The 19,398-nt window shown below is 41.0% G+C and overlaps 2 long non-coding RNA genes across 4 annotated transcripts; both read right to left on the bottom strand.

Annotated features, from left to right (window-relative positions):
• Positions 1-9,649: 9,649 nt before the first annotated feature.
• On the bottom strand, positions 9,650-10,763 carry LOC131228935 (uncharacterized). Its single transcript, XR_009163104.1, has 3 exons — positions 10,266-10,763; positions 9,938-10,099; positions 9,650-9,852 (listed from the first exon to the last, which is right to left on the bottom strand). It is a non-coding gene; the product is annotated as an uncharacterized LOC131228935 (long non-coding RNA).
• Positions 10,764-10,983: 220 nt separating this feature from the next.
• On the bottom strand, positions 10,984-12,884 carry LOC131228922 (uncharacterized). Of its 3 annotated transcripts, XR_009163102.1 has the most exons (6): positions 12,701-12,884; positions 12,122-12,613; positions 11,742-12,038; positions 11,516-11,649; positions 11,157-11,198; positions 10,987-11,068 (listed from the first exon to the last, which is right to left on the bottom strand). It is a non-coding gene; the product is annotated as an uncharacterized LOC131228922 (long non-coding RNA). The 3 variants fall into 3 exon arrangements; XR_009163101.1 differs by having other exon boundaries at positions 10,984-11,068; positions 11,157-11,649; XR_009163103.1 differs by having other exon boundaries at positions 10,984-11,068; positions 11,157-11,646.
• Positions 12,885-19,398: the final 6,514 nt, after the last annotated feature.

The raw sequence follows: 19,398 nt of genomic DNA, 5'->3' as shown, positions 1-19,398 counted from the left end.
ATGGAAGACCTCATTCATCAATTACATGAAAATGGTGAGCGCATTGGTCAGTCCGAAGGACATGACCTGAAACTAAAAGTGACCATAACGCATCCTGAAAGCTGTCTTCAGGATGTCCTCCTCTCGGACCCGAATCTGATGATAACCAGACTGTAGGTCAATCTTTGAAAAGAATTGTGACCCTGTAGTTGATCAAATAAATCATCGATCCTCGGGAGTGGATACTTGTTCTTGATCGTGACCTGGTTGAGCTCGTGGTAATCCACACAGAGCCTCAATGAGCCATCTTTCTTCCTAATGAATAGTACCGGTGCTCCCGATGGCGAACTTCTCGGACGGATAAAACCTAACTCACGTAACTCGTCCAACTGCTGCTGTAGTTTCCGCAACTCCATCGATGTCATACGATACGGGGCCTTTGAGATAGGCACGATACAGGGCACAAGATCAATTTGAAACTCAATATGCTAGTGCGGCGGTAACCCCGGAATCTCCTAAAATACGTTGGGAAAATCATAGACAATTGGCAATTGATCAATGCTCACTACTATGGGCTCCTCTACTGCACACGACATCAAACAAGATAACAGCTCTCCTCTAGGCTCGGCTATGAACTAGAATTGCGGAAAGCCGAGTATAAAGAACGTGACTATCCTCGCGGAGTAGTCTAATACGGTGTGGTACTCGACGAGTCAATCCATACCTAGGATGACGTCAAACTCTGACATTGGAAGCACAAACAAGTCTGCGGGCAAGAAGGTCTCCTCCACTAACACGGGTCAAGATGAACAGAATCAGCCTAGCACTGCAGTTTTTCCCAAGGGAGTTGACGCTGACAATCCCTCAAGAGCAGACTCTAAGGACAATCTGGTAGAATGGTAGAAGTCCTCAGACATGAAGGGTGAGATGCACCGGAATCAAATAAAACTCGGGCGATGCATGCAGAGACGGGAAGAATACCCTCAACGACTCCTCCAGATGACTGTAGGTCCTACTGAGCTATGTAGAATCTAGCCTAAGCTGGCTGGAGAGGTTCCTGTCCCTCTGAGGTCCTTGCTATTGCTGCTGCTACCGTTGTGGTGGCCTATACTACTACCTCTGCTTCTGTTGGGGCCTCAGCAGCTGAGGTGGCTACAGTCGTTGGTGCTATGGTGGAGGCTACTGCGGTGCTCTCGGCTGCTACTGCTGAGGGTGAGGACACTCCTAGATACAATGCCTCATCTCACCACACCTAAAATAGACACTGGTGAACTGCCTCAGAGGTGGTGCTAGAGGTGCTGCTAGCGCTCGGAAGATTATGCGGCCTGTGCACCTCTGCTGTGGTCGACACTGCTAGGAGTCACCGGAGGGGGCCTGCCTCTTCCGGTCTCTCCTCTGATCATGAGCACTCCATGCGGTGGCCCACTTAATCTCATAAACCTGGGCCCTCTGAACAACCTCCTCGAAGGTCTAAAGCATATGGCCAATAACACGGCCTTTAAATCCATAACGCAAGCCGTTCTCAAAATGGCTAGCCTTCCACCCCTCATCATCAACTAAGTACGTCCAAATCTAGAAAGCACGATAAAGTGTGCCGCGTACTAAGCCATGGTCATATCTCACTGCATTAGAGTCTCGAACTCCAGTGCACGGTACAGATGAATGTGGTCGGGAAAGAACTGCCAGTCAAACCGATCCACGAAGTCCTCCCGTGTCCAAATGAAATTAGGCCCTATAGCATGAGCGACGGAGGCTCATTAATGCTCACCCTCACCCCCAAGTATATACACTGCCAAGGGACCCACTGTTGGGTCATACATCTCATGGTCTCGAACATCTTCTCCACCTGGGAGTATCATCTCTTAGCCACAGATGGATCAGGCTCTCCCTGAAATCACGGGGGATCAAGCCGAAGAAAATCTTACAATAGGGCGTTAGGTGCTCCTACTTTGCTTGCTCCGAGGTCTCAGTGGGACGCCTACCCTACCCATAGAGGGTGGCTGTCACAGCCTGAAGCATTTGCTATAACTGGTCGGCATTGAATGATATGCTGGGGGCTGCGTTAGTCTCGGATAGAGGCATAGGATCTGTAGGAATCTCGGGTGTGGGAACAGGAGGCTCAGGTGGGGGAACGAGAACTGTTAGAGATGGAGCGGGAGCCGCTCGGGTAGTTCAGGTGCCTCGGGTGCCTCGTTTAGTCAGCATGGTATACAAAAAGGAACAAGGGCGCTTATCAACCTTGAGAACCCTCGAAGGCTCAAATATTAGGGAACTAAACCAAAAGGTTATGCACTCGGGACCTAATCGTCATAAGCTCATAGTAGATATGTGACATTTTTCTATATTATTCCCAAGTTATGCTCTGATACCAACTTCTATCACACCTCGAACTTGGAAACCGGGCTTACAAAATTCTCGATCGCTAAATTCGGTACCGACAGTCTCCATAGTACCCCATTCTCAGCTCCTGGCACTCATATACCAGCTTTCAATCCTGGGATCCTACAAGGAGGATTTTTTATGTACATTTATCTCATAGGAAGCATAATCATAAGCATAACCCATAACAACAATAACAAGAAACATCACCACATATCCATTATAATAAAAAACTTTAAGTACAATGCATAACGGGCATACAATACCAATATCAAAAGCTCCAGAAGACAGTTGCACGCTCCAATCTCAATGTTGTTACGGCGTCCTAGCGTCACCTGCACGCAACGATCATGCATAAGCTTATAAAAAGCTTAGAGGGTGGTGTAAGTGTGTGTACAAGATAAGTGCCAAGCACACAATATCAAAGTAATGTGAAAATATGCTGGTAAGTCCATAAATGCTACCAGCCATACCAAGGCTATGCGATGTAAGGCATGAATGCTATCGGCCACACCAAGGCCATACGATGCGAGGCTTAAGTAGCCAAATGTCATATGTGAGATGCAACGTAAGCATGCCAGTCCTGATCTGAATCCACATAACAATATGGCTCATCTTTAGAATATCATTAGGGTCCACTCTAAACCAGATTGCAACCCCATCGCACGCAACAAGGTGAGTAGAAGAGACTCACTATCCACCTGCCAATATTAGGCCTAGCTTGTCGATAGCAGACCCATTCCCCAAGCTGGTCAAACTCAGCCTAGCTTTATCCCCCTCCTCTCGGGCGAGTAAGGTCGTACCCCCTTCCAACTGACCATGACATAGTGGGAAGCACGACCTCCTAGTATTCGATACTTGGCACTTATGCATCCACTTGGTCTAGACGTTAGAGTAACCTCCTTGTACCATAAAGGTTTAGGGAATTTCACCCAGGAACATCTATCGTGCCCCATGTAAAGAAAAGATTTTCGATGTCGAATCCCGCCATCCATAATATGCCTGTGGAGGCTATGACCCTGATGTCGCTAGGGCGTACAGTAGTCATGTCACATAATGCGAGATGTATGAATCACACTATTCAGTTATGTAGCAATCCTACACGTACCGCGCACTCATGTGGGGCAACTTCGCCTATCAAGGAGTCCCATAAACAATCTGTCCAATGACATATGCTATGATTAGTCACTCCTCATACCAAGCATACATATGATGCATATGGACATGTATCATGAAGTCATACTAAGCATGTTATATGATGATGAACTCTCCTTATAACAAGGATGGGCGTAGACGGCCTACTCATATCAAGAATAAGCCTAACAATTATGAGGGCCCAATGATTTGGGTTAGCCCACTAAGGGGAGACAAGAATGGGCCCAACAACGGGCCCTAGGGAGAGTTATAATGTGGACATTTAATCATCATTGCTCTTATAATGTGGACATTTAACCACCATTGCACCTAAGGCATGGCTCATTATAATACCAACTAGGAAGATGAATGGGCATCATAAACATCATGGTGGAATCACATATCACAATTGGGCCTCATATGTACATCACATTGGGCCATAATTCATGGGCCTTAAATACATCATAATGGGCCACATCCCATGGGCCTCAAATACATCACAATAGGCCACATCCATAGGCCTTAAATACATCACAATGGGCAACACCCATGGGCCTCAAATACATCGCAATGAGCCTCACTCATGGGCCTCACATACATCGCATTGGGCCTCATACCTAGGCCTCAAATACCTCACAATGGACCTCACTCATGGGTCTCACATACATCGCATTGGGCCTCACTCATGGGCCACATATACATCACATTGGGCCTCATATAAGGGCCTCACATGCATCACATTGGGCCTCACTCATGGGCCTCATATACATCAGGTGGGCCCTGCATATGGCAGACAAGCCCCACCAAGTAGACAGCGTGGATGTACAACACATACAACGTGGTGTGCCTAGCACCGTCCCAAGCTGTACGGTGCAGCCATAACACATACCTCAAGGTGGGCCCCACCCCCCACAAGTGTAGCACGTGTACGGTGGGTCCCACGTCCAGAAAACAGACAAACAGCGTGGCTAAAACACATACATTAATGGTGGGTCCCACTGTCCAACAGACTGGATGTTGTGGATAAATACATAAATATCATAGTGGTGTCCCACTGTCCCTTCTAGACAATGCTGGACTCCACACGTGTACATGGGACCCACCGTCCAATCAGGTGGACGGTTTAGATAAAATGCATAAATCATGGTGGTTCCCATGTCAACGTGGGCCACACGAGCTGGGCAAGGCCAAGTTGATATCTATGTTCTCCCTCATCCAGGACAGTCAGCAAGGTGGGCCGCTGCTACTGAACAGTGGGTGGCCCACTGCTAGACAGCGTGAATATACAACACACACATTAAGGTGGGTCCACGTGGTGGCCCACCAAGGTTTTAGATCTGTTGATATTTGTGATTTTCCTTCATCCAGGGCCTGTCCCAAAAATGGACAGCAGCAAGGTGGGCCTCATGATCAGACGGTGTGGATCCAATCCATTCATCAAGGTGGGCTGCAATAGAAAAGAGAGAGAGAGAGAGAGAGAGAGAGAGAGACGGTGTGCGATGGAGGGGAAGGGCTCCGCCACTATGATCCCTCCCTAGGTGGGCCATGTAAATATAATACATACATTAAAATAGGTCTCAAATCATGTGGGCAGCAAATCATAAAAATCAACGGTGGAGATCCCTTTTCCACCAAAAATGCAAGGTCTAGATGACCTTTTCACAATGGGAAAAATAAATATCATCATGGGGTCCATGGAGAATGGCACCATCATGGGATGAACATATGAATCAAGGTGGGCCATTGGCCACACCTAGGGTCCAAAGTGAGATCCATACCATTAACCGGTAGGCCCCACTTAGCCCATCATCAAAAACACAATCTAATCATACAAAACACCCACTGATTCAACTTCTTCTAGGGTCCTTGGAATGTTAAGTTCCTTGGCTTCAACTTTGATGGAGGATGATGAATATTGAAGGGTGGAGATGAGGGTTTAGGGGGTAGGAAGTGGGCCACACTTGGCTCTCCTCTTGGAAATGCTAGGACATCCACTCCTTGGTAGCTTGAATGGTAGAGAGAATGAGAGGGAGAGAGCATGTGATGGGATGAAAGGGATGGGATGTGTGTAAGAAATGGATGGGTGGAGAGAGAGAGAGAGAGAGAGAGTTGACTTTGGGGATGTCTTGTGTAAGAGAGGGATTGGTTGTGTACTTGACTAGTACTTGATTGATTGATGTGATGGATGGTAGAGATTCTCTCGGGATTCGCAACACGCAGCATTTTCCTCGAAATAAATGTGGGCTCACAACTCCCGACCAAGGTATCGCATCAGTGCATAAGTCATGGCATTAGAACTGTGGCGACGGCGAGGTCACAATGGTATAAGTCTTGGGTCGAGTCGACTTAGATCTACGGGATGCGACTTAGGGTTGCGCGCAAACGTTGACTACAGGTCGCGAGTTAATGAAATTCGACGGGGAGGATCATTGAATTCTAAGGAATGGTACGGACTAGGATACGGGGCTTACGAGTGACCCAACCTAGACGGTGTGGGATGGGTTGACCTCGGAGAGCTGTTTTGAGATGAGATCCTCTATTGGTGATCCACTTTCGATGGTATCTTCTTGGGGGTCTAGAGAGGTGATTTGCATCATCTGTTCCATTATGCTTTGCCTTGGAGATCTATTGAATAACATTATTGAGTTTCGTGCTAGTCACCCTAGACCTGGCCAGCTCCAAACTCTGTCAAAATTTTCATAACAAGGTGGTAGGTGGAGACTATAGCTCACATGATGTTTAAGGATGGCCTGTCTAAGATCACATTATACATGAAGGGGTAGTCTACCACCAAAAAGTCGACCATGGTGATGACCTAGTTAGTTCTTTTGCTGGCTGTCACTAACAGAAGAGCACTTCCTTCTGAGGTCACCTTTTCCCCTACAAAGCCGGGCAGAGGGGTCTTCCCAGGATGCCATCTTGACCTCCTGACTTCCATTTTATTGAAGGTGGCCGCAAATAGAATGTCCACCGAGCTCTCAGTGTCGACTAATATTCGATGTACTTTATGTTTAGCGATGGTCATAATGACCACTAGGGCATCATCATGTGATGTTGAATTACACATACGTCTTCTTCTGTGAAGGTGATGCTGTATGAATCCATGTTGGGTTCTTACCTAGGTCATCTAATGAGGTTTACCTAATGCTCTTCCTCAATACCATTCGCACTCTGTGCATGAGGTTGGCAGGTCCCCAAAAGATGGTGTGTATTTTGCCTATTGCTTCATTGTCGGCTTGCTCATCGCATCGTTCTTGCTACCTAGCTAATCAGTCTTCTCTGCCTCTATCAACAAATTCATTCAGATACCCCTTCCAGATAAGGGATTTGATCTCGTCCTTGAGGTCAAAACACTCGGTCGTGATATGACCATGATCCCAGTGAAAGTGACAATATTTCTTCTTGTCCCTCTTTTCCAGGTCAACTCTCATCTTGTTTGGCCACATCAGGATCCTCTTGTTTTTTACTTCCATGAGTACTTGTTTTGGTATGGTATTTAATGGGGTATATTTGCAAAATCGGATTTCTAGTGGCCGGCTGGATCGAGGGATACTCCTCTGGTCGTTGTCCTTCCTCCTTCTAGAGCTCGCGCTAGGTGCCTCTTTCCTTCCTTCCTTTTCCTGTCTCTTGCCGCGCTACTTTCTTCTTATGTGGTTCTGCACGCGCTGAATAATTCATGTATTAGAGTACTTATAAGCTCGGTTGAGAAGGTCAGTAAGAGTAGTCGGGGGATTCTTCCCAATCGAGAAAATAAACTTTCCATGCTTAAACCCAACAATCATGACCGTTAGGGCGACCTAATCAAAATAGTCATCCACCTAGATGACCTTAGCATTGAATCGAACAATATAATCTTTCAAAAGTTCATCCTCTCTTTATGTTATCATGAGGAGGTGAGTCTAGGGTTTTCTTATGTCCTTTCCCCCAATGAATTGGGTAGGAAATGTCCTATTGAGCTGAGCAAAGGAGCCAATAGATTTTGGCTTTAAGTGCATGTACCACTTTTGAGTAGGTCCAGTCAATGTTAGGGAGAATGCCTTGCATATCACAGGTCTGGAAGCACCATGGAGCTTTGTCTGGGCTTTGAAAGATTCCAGATGTTCTTTCAAATCCCCCGAACTTGAATAGGGAGTTATCTAGTGCATCCGGAACTTGGACGGTAGTTGGGCGTGCATAATGTCATTCATAAATGGTGGTTTTGTTTGCTCGTGTAAGGCATCAATGGAGGTCGAGACCTTTGCTCAATAGGCTTATTGAATGTCCCCGACCTGATCTCAGATTTCTTTCATTTCTACCCCCCAGGGAACCTTATTTTTTACCGTGATCTCTGGGGCCTTTCTCCAAGCTCACGTTCTTTTTTCTAGTGTGTACTACAAGTCTGACTCGACGAGCTTGGTGTTTCCCAACATTTGTGTTGGGACATGAATACTTTCACTGGTTGAGCCTTTGCAGCATGCGGCTCAAAGCAGGTAGGCGCTGGGTAAGATTGTTAAGTTGCTACTTCAAACTGTCCATGTTGATCAGCAGGGAGTACGTGTTGCCTTTCCAGCAACTTAATGATGTGGTCGATGTGCCAGTCAATGCTTCTATCTAGTTTTCAAGGGATACAAGCCGACTTCCACGGTTTTGGGATCTTTGTGTGATCATTAGTGTTGGTGGTAGAGATCAGAGAGCCGAATGCGAAGCCTGGGATTCTTAGACTGCTCCTCCTACATGGGCTCAGCTGCAGCCAGTGCCCTTCCCTTCTTCGTCATTAAGGTAGGAGAGGGGAAGGAATGGCTGGCCATATTAATGTTAATGGGTACTTTAATGGCTTTGTTGTTGTTTCCACAAATGGTGCTAAAATGTTGTTGCTCAAATCTAGATGAGCAAGGGCTACACCTATAAGCGTACGAGTACCTACACTAGTAGTATGTAAAGGACAATGGGGGCGCTAGTTATGGCTGAGGACCCTTCAATGCCCAAGTCAGGCGAGTCGAATTAAAGTGGAAATGGGACTCGAGATAGGGTTTTGTGCTTATCTTCTTCCATTGGCAGTAGGTGAATTTATAGGGTGCTTGGGTGGCTGATGAACTTGCATATTTTAATGAGATACGGTAGTATTACGTATCTTGATATGATACACTAGATACATTGAAGGTTTCTTATTTGAATGTGGATATGTTTCTGAAAGTATCACTGAGCCTGCCTCAGTTGGTGTGATCTTTAACTAGAATCTTTCCTTTATTAGTATGAGGCAGGATTCTCTCTGATATCCTACCTCTCAAGTTGGGGTCAGTCTAATCAGCTCGGGAGGTGAGTCCTATTGCCGAGCTCAGCCCTTAAGCAGTTTGGCTCGGTGTCGGTCCTTCAAGGTCGCGGCTCATTTCACATTTGATGCCTCGATAGGGTAAGGAGTTCGTTTAGGTATTCTTAGTTGTCACAGCCCTAAGATACCTCTTATATGATCGATCGTATATCTTGTACAACAGGTCAGTTAGATTTTCCCCATAACAGTTATAATTGGCTTTAACATCCCAAATTTTTGTTATTTTACAAAATCATCCCCACCATGTGATAGCTGCTGTACAGCATCTATAACACAGCTAGATTGAGAACCAAGGCTCATAGACAAGCTCAAGGACTGCAAATCACCATACCCCATTGCACCACCAATAGACCCTGGTCCACCATGTAAATAGTGTAATTCAGCAGATGGTAGAACCTGCGTGTGCATTTTGTGAGTCGGGCTGAACTGCTTGATCAAACATTGTCGGTCTCCTCTTTGAATAAAAGTAGACAACCAAAATGCAACTAAGCATGCAAAGATTCAAGTCACCGTGTATCATGGACTAAGCATGTAAAGATTCAAGTCACTGTGTAGCATGGATTTCATCTTTCCATACCTACAATTATCAAGACTCATCTTCTCCTTCATCGCTTTTACTGACAAAATCTATTCAACCACATGAAGCATTTCTCAAAATTGAAATCAACAACAGTGATATATATGGATTATGAATATCTCATCTGATACTTCAATACCATGACAAAAACTGCTAAGAGAAGCCACTACAACAGGATACGGTTTAAGCTACATTTTACAAGTCTTCATGCATTGTTTAGTATTGATATCGCATTGCCAAAACAAGATACAGGTATTATAAGCATATAAATATATTTGGCTATCCTAGCTCATCATAATAAAAAGAATTAAAAAGACAAATGACCATATCAATGTTGAAGTAAAAGAAACTATGTATAAATGGAATCAGTCGATCATTTTATAACACTTACCTCAGGGTCCAAATTGATGTTTACCCCCAATGCCTTTAACACATCAGCACTTCCATAGGCAGAAGAACTGGATCTGTTTCCTTGCTACTACCATAATATAGAATTCTAATTAATTATAGTACATACTAGAATAATTTCAACATTATTCCTTATGTGAAAGGAGCATCACCTTGGCAATTTTTGCACCAGAGGCAGCAACTATAATACTAGCCCCTGTTGATATGTTAATTGTGTTTGTCCCATCACCTCTCGTTCCAACAATATCAACCACATCAGTCATTCCTTCAACCTTCCTCAAGCATTTGAACATTGCCCTCGCCAATCCCACAACCTACAAATGCAGAGATCTATAAATCTATAAAGTAGTAATATGCTTATCAATTTCAGTCTATGAATTAAGCTTATGGAGCTTCTCTCTCAATCATGCTTGTGTTCTAATATTCATAAACATCACATATTTTACTTTCTTTTATAAAATGTTACATATGACCACTCACTTCTTCGAATGACTCTCCTTTGGCTCTCAAAAGAATAAGAAAAGCACTAATCAAAACTTCATTAGCTTCACTCAGTAAAAAAATCAAGAGAAGCTTCTACCTCCTCTTTAGATAAATCCACCCCATTTATCAGAGATTCAATAATATGTAAATTTATTAAAGATCATAGAAACAAAAGCTATTAATAAAGACAAAACAACCATAATAACAGCACACCAAGTCCAAATCCAACTTAGAAGGAATGGCCAACCCTCCGAATAATGATATTATCTAGAAAAGAGTGATGAAGGCAGGACACTGAAACTGATCATAAGATTTTACAACTCACATGATTGTCAGTTGAAAATTTTTCTACTACATATTTTCCGACATGCCAGCAGGAAGGAAATACCATTTTTGTAGGGTCTGAAGCAAACGTTTTCTCCTTCAACCCCCTTTGAAGCATTGAGCTTAAAGAGAGAACTGAAGCGAGTTTTGTACACAATCATCTTAAACTGTCATTCTATCAACCAAAAAATAAAATAAAAAGAAAGAAAGAAAGAAAGAAAGAAAGAAACAAGAGAACAAAAATAAAGTCCTCAATTAATAAATCTGCAATTCAAGAAACCCATGATCTTATCAAGGACCTAAATAGGAGAAAAAGCTTAAAAATCAAAACCCATCAAGCAATCTAATGTTTTAGGCCAAACGATTAATAGATAAACAACATGATATTGAACTCTTGAATTGACAAACCTAACAGCATATAATCATTCATGATATTGAACTCTGATGCAAGAAGAAAATCTCTCCTATATAGATACCTGAAAATAGGCAACAGTAATGCAGTGTTAGCCAAACTAGTAGAGTTTACTTTCAGTAAAGTTTTTTATCTGTGATATAATTCCTTACCATGTAGCGATGATCGAAGCCATCAACACATTTGTCACAAACCTGCATTGCATTTATCATGTCTAATCTATAGAAAAAACTAATCAAGTAAGCTATACAATCAAAACATATATACAGTCCAAAAAGGCTAAGTGTCCAAAAAAGTATTAGACTATTGTCGCTAATTGGTGAACTCAGTAAAGCAATGATGCCATGCAACAAATGAGCCAATTCCAACTTCGCCTAAAGTCGAATGATATCCATCTGGCTCGGGCAATTCGACATCTCCTTTGATAATGATATTAATGGCAACCTTGTAAAGATCTTCCTGAAGAGGTTTGCCATAAATCATTTGGGGCCCATCTGCCAAAATAACTCACCCTTGAGCAACGAGCTCTTTATGCCAAGAGTATAACTTGAATGGCCTCATTCTCTCTACACATTGATGATTTCCAACTGAGGGTCCACCAGTCGATTGTAGATTCTCTGGTTGAACCGAATCCATGTGTTGCTGCTGTAATAAAGTTCCACACTATGTGTTATATGTGATAATTGAAAAAACTTACTATTTAAATTTTAAAAAGAAGGATTTCAATGAAAATTGACTTGAATCATCTCTTTGATACCCCCAATTTGGTCTGTAAGAAAATCTATTTTAGAAGATAGATCTTGAATTTTGAATGATTGCTCTTGAATTGTGGACAACTGCTCTTCTACTTTTCCTTTATATGAAGAGATCTTTTCAAGAGCTGCAACGGACCCCCTGATTTGTGATTGGGAAACGATGGTCCCAACACCTCGAACATGACCCCTTATATGAAGACCAAACACTTGAGTCAATGGATCATTAAGGATGTCATGGGAATTACTTCCTTCGCTAGCAAGTAACTCTTTGACTTTTTCCTGTAATATTATATAATTACATAAATAATATATTGACACTAAATTTGAATTCTATAAACTTAAGTTTAAGACAACAAGATTACCACATGTGAAGCCGCATTACTGTGAACAGAACCATCCTTTCTTGTATGGGTTTTTATCTATACTTCAGTCCTCCTAATCAGGGTGTATCCATCTTTCTTTTAGTGTTTCTATATTTGAAAGAATTTCACATTGTTAGTTATTAAGAACACAAAGCAACTAAAAAATTTAAGTTACATATAACTATCAATACTTACCATTTCTTCCTTAATTCTCGTGTGGCCATGCCTGCCACTAGTATGGTAAAATTTTTAAAATTTTCCTATTCTCAGCATTTTTTTCCTTTGTTTTACAATTCTGGGATCCGAATTATGTTCAATGAACATTTCCCAATCTTTAGGTCTAACTCTTGGTGGACGGTTGTTTAATTTGGAATTAAGATTTGAATGAGGATCGAGGAACTTCATCCTCAATTTACACTTGTACTTCCTGAACATATCAGACATGCTTTTAAAGCATTTCTCCTTGTAAGACTGAGGAATAACAAACTCGTCCTAAAAGAAAATTTGTGATTGAATTTAGTTGAAGCAAAAAAAGAATAATGATTAATTTATATCATAAGAAATTTTGTTGTATCTTACCTGTAAGAGCTTCCAAAGTTCTTCTTTCTTATTCATTGGCACTGCACGCCAATCCTTGATGGCAATAGAGACATGGGTGCAAACCAACTCTCCACTTCTTGTAGTCAACCTATGTGAGTGTTCGTCCACAGGTAGTCCAAATGCATTTAAGCTAATTACAGGCTTATTTTTTGACGACGATGAAGTTCCTAACACACACAAAACTTATGTTTTATCAAAATAATATTATTTAAAACAATGTATTAAATAATAAGGTAATGAAGGAATTGTATTTACCTACATTTTTTTTATGAATGTGCGTGTGAAATTGACATGTTCTCCTCGACTATTGACATGTCATAGCTCACTTATAGACACAAATTTATATAAAAAGAAATCATCATACAAATAGAAATTCATTTATAAAGATATTTTTTACATCAGATAAAATGTCAAATGAATTAACCCAAAGTATGATAACAAGAAAAAAATTACCTATAACTCATAGCCAATTTCCTTTATAATATTTTCTAAATTTGTATTCTCGCTCCCAGAGGAAGAAAACAGAGTTAGATCTTTAAGTGTGTCCACATCTTTCGTCAATCATTTTAGTGACATTAAAACAACATACCATCCAGGCCTTGTTTGATCCTTGGAGTAGAATACTTAACTTGCTTGGGATACAAGTATGAATGGTTCATCTCCTTCTTTCTCATGTCCTTTCAATTTCTCCATATTTACCATTATCAAATTTGACTCTGAATCAACAATGCATCAATTGTTCTTGTCTTCCACTCTGACCAATCATAATAAAATATTGTTTGACGGAAGACTGTGTAATCCAACTAGATTATTTAATTTACTACTTCATAATAGGTAACCTCATCTTCTTTGTTATTCTTATCTTTAGCACTTTCCCTGTATTTAGTGATGGCTTTCATAGACACCCCACTATTTCGTGTTGACTTAGTAGTCTCGTATTCACTTGGAGAGAATATAAAACCATTCACGCGATACTTGTTATAGCATTTTGCTTTAAACGTAGGGCCATATACTAATCTTTTCAATCTCAACTCGCCCTCAACAAACTCCAACTGCAAATAAGAAAAAAGTAATAACTATATATGAACAAATATATCAATTAAATGAATAATTAGAAAAATACCTCCTTTCGTAACCAATTGATGAAATCATGTTCATTGTTCTTCGACACACTACCCTTTCTTCTTTGCCCCTTTGATGTGGTCGGTACTAAATATATTTCATACTTCCTATATGAAATATATGTAAGTATTTATCCAATTACTACACGTGATTCAATATTTTAGAAAATTTATCTACTTACCTTTTCCATTCATAAATTCCATCATAGCAGTGTAGAACCCATCTACGTACTTGTTGATGTTGTATGTTAGTTAAGTATATATTCTTGCCATTATCCAAAGGCTCTTCATCGCACACCCTATCATCGTCCAAGAACCTTTGACATGTATGCTTGTGACTCCCTCTCTCACCGTTTGGCATGTACTCCATACAATATAAAATAGATTCTTCTACAATGTAACGCTCTGCAATATAGCCTTCGAGATGTGTTATACTCTTTATGTATCCTTTATAAATCTTCATTAACCTGATGAAGGCATCCAATTAATAATATATTGTCAATATACGATGACGATGAAGTCTAAATAAATCACACCAAGGTTAGATATTTACTGTTTAAAAGGATACATCCACCGAAATCTAACTGGACCGCAAGCTAATGCTTCGTCAGCTAAATGTATCGTAAGGTGAACGCTAATAACAAAGAATGAAGGAGGAAAAAACTTCTCCAAAACACACATTGCAACAACAACACATTGTTTGACGACAATGATGTTATCTACACTAATTGTCTTCGAGCATAGGACATTAAAGAAGTAACAGATGTGTTGAATAGCAGTTCGCAACGTCTTATGCTCTGAGAAAGCATGTTGTAGCAACACAGGTAGTAACTGATACATAATGACGTGATAATCATGCGACTTTAGTCCCTTTATCTCAAGAGTTTCTAAGTTCACAAGATGTTTAAATCTGGAACTATACCCTGTTGGAACCTTCAAGTCATGCAATGTTTGAAAGAACAATTCTTTCTCCTTGCGACTTAAAGTAAATGGTGCCTTTTGTTTAATAGTTTTGTCATCTGCTTCTTTCAGCCATAAGTCTTTCATTATGTTCATTTTTTTCAAATCTTCACATGCACTTATATCATCCTTACTTTTATCTTTGACTTTTAGAATCGTCGACAGAAGATGATCACCAACATTCTTTACAACATGCATTACATCCAAGTTATGTCGAACTGGTAACTAATGCAAAAACACAATTATGATGAAATGTTAAGTTTTTATTCACTGACATACATGTAAATAAAAGTAACAAGTTAAGGAAATCACCTTCCAATATGGCAAGTTGAATATGATTGATCTTTTGTACCAAGCAGTTATATTCCTAGTCGAATCATCATCGTAACTTTTTCGTTTCTTCCCCTTCGATTTACCAATGTCCATTTGAATACCGATTACCTTCGCTTTAACCTCTGAACTACTTAATCGATGAGAAGGTCTTCCTTCTTCTACTTTATTATTGAATGCCGCTTTTTGGGTCCTAAAAACATGATTAATAGGAAGAAATCTTCGATGGCCCTGATAGGAGTACTTCTTGCCACTCTTAAGTCGTTCAGTGACGATTCCCTCGGCACAAACAGGGCAAGCATATTGTGCATGTGTAACACATCCTAATAAACTCCCCATATGTAGCAAAATCATGAATTCCCCACATTAAAATGGCTTTCAAATTAAAAAATTGTCTTTGAATGAGAATCATATGTTGACACTCCATTAAGCCACAAATTCTTCAACTCGTTAATCAACGGTTGTAGGTAGACATCAATGTCCTTACTCAGTCCTTTTGGACCTAGTATCAATACCATTAACATTGAAAATTTTCTTTTCATACACATCGAAGGGGGTAGATTATATGGCACTATAATGCAGGCCAACAGCTGTAGACACTACTAAGATGTCCAAATGGGTTAAATCCATCAGTCACAAGCTCTAAATGCACATTACGAAATTCTTCAGCAAAACTTGGCCACTTGTTATTTATTACCATCCAACTTGATGAATCGGATGGATGCCGCATAACACCACTATATTCTTTTGGTTGAGAATGCCAAGTCATTTTCTCCACTATCTATGGCACACTAGAAATAAAGTTTTTTAAAATAAAAAAGATTACTTATTAATTTTTTTAACAAAAGGTATATATGATAATATTAAAATTATATTTAACATTGAATGCACACCTATATAGCCTCTATAGCCTTGGTGCCAAAGGAAAATATCTCAAAACCTTTCATGGAACTCTAACGCCTTTTTTCTTTGCCAAGTAATCTGACCTCCATCTCGATGTATGACATGTTGGACAATTTTGTCTATCTTTATACTCTTTCTAATAAATAATACAATCATTAGGACATGCACGCATAGTCTCATAAGTCATTCTTAATGAGTTGATCATCTTTTTCGCTTGATATGTGCTTACTGGCAACGTGTTTTCTACTGGAAACAACTTCTTAACCAATTGAAGAAGATCATTAGAGTTATTATCCGACTAACCATTACGTGCCTTTAAACTATACAACTCAACAGTAACTGATAATTTTGTAAGTTCTCTGGGGCAAGAAAGGTACAAAGATTGTCTTGCATCATCAAATAAAGCTTTATATCTTTTTGCATCAAGGTCTTCATGACAATTTTCATTTCTTCTATGATCATCCATAAGAGTATCAGCATGTTCTCCAATATTTTTAAATGCATCATTAACAAGTTCCTCCATTCTAGGATACTTATCATCGAATTGATCATCAAATGTCGATGATGATGGTTTCTTGTTACTTTTCGCAAGACTTTCACCGTGAAAAATCCAATGTGTGTATGACTTATCAATACCATTAATGAGCAAATGCTCATGAATCTCTCCAAGAGCGAACATCCCACTCCCATTTCTGCACTTCACACACAGACACGAATAATGATCAAATCCGCCACCGTTGTTCTTTGTAAACTCAATAAAATGCATAAGTCCATCCAAATATTCTGAACTTAACCTATGTTTGTCCATCCATGCATTGTTACTTAATGAAGACATTCTGCAACAAATGAGATAATCAAGTCAATTTTGATGTTAAAATGATGGTTGGACCCTACTGACTAAATGTGTTTAAAGTGAATAAACAAATTCTGATGCATGCTTTAGCGAAATAAAACAAGTTTTTTATTTCCATTTTCAATCGCAAGTATGATAACAAACTAAAATAAAAAACACTGCGTCTCTTTTTTAAACTCAATGGGCAGATTTCATAGTTCCACGCTAGGACCCTTGGGTCGACGTGAAAGCGGGCTCCAAAGGAGCTACTACTCAGAGAGCACAGGTAGAGGTGTTTCCTCTTCTACTAAATGGGTTGTTGTTCTAAAGAAATTTAAACTAAATAATAGAACCGTAAACAAGGCTCTGATACCAATTTTGTCATGCCCCAAACTCAAAAAATGGGCTCATAAAATTTTCGATCACCGAATCTGGCACCGACAGCCTCCGTAGTGTCTCATTCTCGACTCTCAATACTCATATGCCAGATTTCGATCCTGGGATCCTACAAGGAGGATTTTTAGTATGATTTTTTTATAATGGAGCATAACCAAGTCGCAAAACAACATCACCATATATCCACTATATCAAAAAAATTTAAGTACAATACGGAAAGGGAAATACAAGGTGATCAAAAAGCTCTAAAATAATCCGATACGCACTCCTACCTCAGCACTACTACGATTTAACGACACCTACACGAATGGTCGTGCATAAGCTTACTAAAGCTTAGAGGGTGGTGTAAGTGTGTGCGCAAGGCAAGTGCCAAGTATACAGTATCAGAGTAATGCAGAAAAATGCTAGTAAGTCCATAAATACTTTAGCCATACTAAGGTTATGTGATGCAAGACATAAATGCTATCGGCCATACCAAGGTCATGCGATGCAAGGCCTATGTAGCCAAATGTCATATGCGAGATGCAAAGCAAGCATGCCAGTCCTCATCAGGTATACATATCAATATAATTTCTCTTGAGAATATTACTAGGGTCTAGTACACTCCACACTGACTGCCGCCTCCCTAGCTGCACAACCCAGTGAGCGGAATAGACCACACTATCCGCTTGACTAGTAGTCTACCAATACCTACCCGGCTCGTCAATAGCAGACTCATTTGCGAGCTAGTCAAACTCAACCAAGCTTACAACCCCCTCACTTGGGCGGATAAGGTCACACCTGCTTCCAACCGACCATGACACAGTGGGAGACGCAACCTGCTGGTATTCGGCACTCAGGCGCTCGTGTATCCACTCAGTTTAGACATTGGAGCATCTCCTGGTACTAAAAAGGTTATGGGACTTTCACCCAAGGTCATCCTACGTGCCCACAGTACTAGAACTAAGTATTTCTAGTATTCGATACGGTCATCCACGATGTGCCTGTGGAGGCCACGACCTTGATGTCGTTAGGGCGTACAATGATCATGTCACACATATGCGAGATGCATGAGTCACACGACCAGTCATGCAATAATCCTGCGCGTACCGCGTGATCACGTGGGGCACTCTGTCTTATAAGGACTCCCGTAAATGTCTCAGCCCAACGACTTATGCTATGATCAAACATTCCTCATATCAAGCATACATATGATGCGTATGGGCATGAATCATGGAGTTATATTAAGCATGTTGTATGGTGATGAACTATCCTTCCAACGAGGATGGGCCTAGATGGCCTACACACAGCAAGTATAGGCCTATCAATGGGCCCTAGGGAGAGTCATAATGCAGACATTTAACCAAAATTATCCTTACAATGTGGGCGTCAAACCATCATTGCACCCAAGGCACGGCCCGTCATAAATATCATTACACAAACCATGGTGGAATCACACAATGTAATGGACCTTATATACATCCCATTGGGCCTCGACCCATGGGCCTTAGATACATCAAATGGGTCGCATCACATGGGCCTCACATATATCAAGGTGGTCTCAACAACGGGCCTCAGACATCACCTGAAGGTGGGCCTCAACAATCGGCCTAATTAAATGGGCCGAATCAATAGCCTGAATCGAATGGGCCGATTCAAATGGGCCAAGTGGAATTCATCTTATTTTAGAAATTAATATAAAGTATTATATAAAAATGAACCATATTAAAAGATCAACTGGACCATACCATATTTAACCGTGTTGATAATAATTTCCACGGTTAAATTCTAGTGGGCCCCATCATATGGTTTATTTCCCATCCAGCTTATTCATAAGGTCACAAAGGCCTAGATTTAGAGGAAAAACAAATATCATATAGGTCCAAACTTTGAAGCCCAAGGGTTTAATGGTGGACTTCAAACCCACTGTTTACAATAATGTGGTCCACCTGATCCTAGATCTGTCTTATTTTTAGTCTCAAGCTATAAGATGAGCTTGCCAGAGGGTTGGACGGTTTGGATGCAACACATCCATCATGGTGGGTCCCATAGATGGATGGCGTGGATGAAATAGATGGGACCTACGGAACTTGGTGACGCCACTATAGCAGCTATGTAGCTGGAGTGAGGGACACCAGCCATCCCACTTCCCCATG

This window comes from Magnolia sinica, chromosome 2 (assembly GCF_029962835.1).
Source record: "Magnolia sinica isolate HGM2019 chromosome 2, MsV1, whole genome shotgun sequence".
Classification (NCBI taxonomy): Eukaryota; Viridiplantae; Streptophyta; class Magnoliopsida; order Magnoliales; family Magnoliaceae; genus Magnolia; species Magnolia sinica.
The sequence above is the reverse complement of the archived record's forward strand: the minus strand, read 5'-3'. Positions and strand labels throughout refer to the sequence as shown.